Here is a 3,433-nt window from a genome sequence, read left to right as displayed (position 1 = left end):
GCGTGTGACGGTCGCCAGAGGGGCAGACGGAGCGTGTGACGGTCGCCAGAGGGGCAGACGGAGCGTGTGACGGTCGCCAGAGGGGCAGACGGAGCGTGTGACGATCGCCAGAGGGGCAGACGGAGCGTGTGACGGTCGTCAGGTGGAGCCTCGGGCATCAACTGGGGGCAGAGACTCCTTCACAAACTGATCACACTTTTCCCATGAAGAAAAGGAAAGGCAGGCTCCTCCTGGGAGGCCAGACAGAGCTGTTTAGTGACCTATTGTGTGTGACAAGTCACCCCTTAATTAAAAACGAACATTATCTGTCAGTCCCCATAAGTCAGGAGTATGAAAGCTGAGGGTTTCCGGCTCGGGGTCTCTCATGACGTTGCAGTCAGGACGCTGGCCGAGGTCCTGGCCATCTGAAGGCTGGGCAGGGGCTGGGGCATCCTCTTCTGAGAAGGCTACCTCCCAAGGCTGCAGGCAGGAGGCCTTCATTCCTCACCACATGGACGATTCAGGGGGCTGCCTGGAGTGTCCTTGAAACATGGTTCTGGGTCCCCCAGAGCCAGCGACCTGCGTGGGGGTCGCTGGGTGGGGGGATATTGGGAGGAACCCAGTATCCTCTGAGTGTGGGAAGCCACCTAAGTTCTGCTGTTAGAAGCGAGTCACTGAGAAGACTCACGCTTAGGAGGGAGTTGGGTTCCAGCTTTTGAGGTGAGGAATGTCAAAGGATGTGAACATATTTTATTTTCTTATTTTATTTATTTATTTATTCAGAGACATAGTCTCGCTCTGTCGCGCAGGCTGGAGAACAATGGCACGATTTTGGCTCACTGCAACCTCTGCCTCCTGGGTTCAAGTGATTCTCCTGCCTCAGCCTCCTGAATAGCTGGGATTACAGGCACACACCACCACATCTGGCTTATTTTGGTATTTTTAGTAGAGACGGGGTTTCCCCATGTTGGCCAGGCTGGTAGAGATGGGGTTCCATCATGTTGGCCAGGCTGGTCTCGAACTCCTGACCTAGTGATCCACCCGCCTTGGCCTCCCAAAGTGCTAGGATTACAGGTGTGAGCCACCGCGCCCAGCCTTATTTTACTTTTTTGAGACAGAGTTTCACTCTTGTTGCCCAGGCTGGAGTGCAGTGGTATGATCTCAGCTCACTATAACCTCCAACTCCCAGGTTATAAGTGATTCTCCTGCCTCAGTCTCCCAAGTAGCTGGGATTACAAGCATGAGCCACCATGCCCGGCCTTGTGAATGCATTTTATTTTATTTTATTTTATTTTATTTTATTTTTTGAGACGGTTTTGCTCTTGTTGCCCAGGCTGGAGTGCAATGGCATGATCTCGACTCACTGCAACCTCCACCTCCTGGGTTCAAGCGATTCTCCAGCCTCAGCCTCCCGAGTAGCTGGGATTACAGGCACGTGTCACCACACCTGGCTAATTTTGTATTTTTAGTAGAGATGGGGTTTCACCATGTTGGTGAGGCTGGTCTTGAACCCCTGACCTCAGGTGATCCATCCGCCTCAGCCTCCCAAAGTGCTGGGATTAGAGGTGTGAGCTACAGTGCCTGGCCAGTCTGTGAACATATTACAAAACCACATCAGACAGTCTGCCTGGAGTGACTGGAAACTTAAGCCGCAGTGCAGCAGTGTTCTGCTCCATTAAAAGGGTTCCCGGGAGCCGGCTCTCTCTGACCACGTGAGGACACGGTGGTCAAAGCGCCATAGTGGAAGCAGAGACCAGGCCCTGACCTGATGGCCCCTTGCTCTTGGACTTCCCAGCCTCCAAAACTTTGAGAAAATGAATTTCCGTTCCGTATTAAATTACCCAGTCTGTGGCATTCTGTTATAGCAGCACAAAACGTGCCAAGACTGTGACCCTGTATGTTTTGGACACAGCTGGTGCTTGCTTGGTGTCTGGGGCAGCAGTGGGTGCCCCCAAAACAGGGGTGTCCAGCAAAGCAGGTGGGGATACGGCACAAGCAGAGGCCTCACTCAACCAGTTGCTCCCCTCAGCCTGCCGTGCACTCTTCAGGCAGTCAAAGGTGTGGCCATGCAGAAGCGAGCATAGGAAAAGCTGCTGCCAACCACCAGCACTTCTCCTTTTGCTGAAGAAAAACAGTTTTGATGTTCTGCAGTTGCTTAGTTTCCTGTGACTGCTGTAAGAAGTACCACAAATGAAGTGGCTCAAAACAACAGAAACTCAGCCGGGTGTAGTGGCTCACACTTGTGATCCCACCACTTTGGGAGGCTGAGGTACGAGCAATGCCTGAGCCCAGGAGTTTGAGACCAGTCTGGGCAACATGGTGAAACCCCATCTCTACAAAAAATACAAACATTAGCCAGGTGTGGTGGTGCTCGATTGTAGTCCCAGTTACTCTGGAGGCTGAGGTGGGAGGATCGCTTAAGCCCAGGAGTTCAAGACTGTAGTGAGCCATGATTGTGCCACACAGCCTGGGAGACAGAGCAGGGCCCTGTCTCAACAAACAATAGACTTGTATTTCTAGTCACTAAAACTTTGTGTGTATAGCATAGTTTATTATTTTCAAAACACTTTCACATTTTTTTTAATCTTCATAATGTCTACTCTGGGAAAAACAGGACAGGCATTGTTACACTAACCTTTTTTTCTGGTTACAAATGTAAGACATGTTCATTGCATCACGGCAAAACACAAGGACAAGAGGCTGAGGTGGGCAGAGGACAAGAGGCCAGGTGCGGTGGCTCAGCCTGTAATCCCAGCAAGGCCTCTCACCTTTGGGAGGCCGAGGTGGGCGGATCACCTGAGGTCAGGAGTTTGAGACCACTCTGGGCAACATGGTGAAACCCTGTGTCTACTAAAAATACAAAATTTATCTGGGCGTGGTGGCGCACACCTGTAGTCCGGCGACTCGGGAGGTTGAGGCGGGAGAATCGCTTGAACCCGGGAGGCGGAGCTTGCAGTGAGCTGAGATTGCACCACTGCACTCCATCCTGGGTGACAGAGCGGGACTCCACCTCAAAAAAAAAAAATGTTATTTGTTAATATCACCATCAAGCTCATCAGAAAGTACTGGGAAACCTTCGCCCTCACAATGGCAAAATTCTTTTTTTTTTTCCTGGCCCGGGCACAATGGCAAATTTCTTATTCTTACTTCAAAGCTCAAATTTTATCATTGGTAGCAAATGCCGTCAGTTGCTTTCCTTAAAAGTGTATGGGTTTTGTTTTTTCTTTCACTCCCCTGACATAAAATATTTGGTATTTTTCTGCACCAGCAACCGATTCTCCAATTCTCCAAACGCTAACTGGGTGTCCAATATAATACAGCTAAATTCGGACACTGCCTTCCTGTGTCAGATCCTACAAATTACAAGGGCTCAGTCCTAACAGACTGTCCACACTTCAGACCCCAGGAGCCAGTCCAGAGCCACTTATATTCACGACCACTGGGCTTTCTAAAT

The sequence above is a fragment of the Mandrillus leucophaeus genome, unplaced genomic scaffold, assembly GCF_000951045.1.
Source record: "Mandrillus leucophaeus isolate KB7577 unplaced genomic scaffold, Mleu.le_1.0 Scaffold41, whole genome shotgun sequence".
NCBI lineage: Eukaryota > Metazoa > Chordata > Mammalia > Primates > Cercopithecidae > Mandrillus > Mandrillus leucophaeus.
This window is presented reverse-complemented; position numbering follows the sequence as displayed.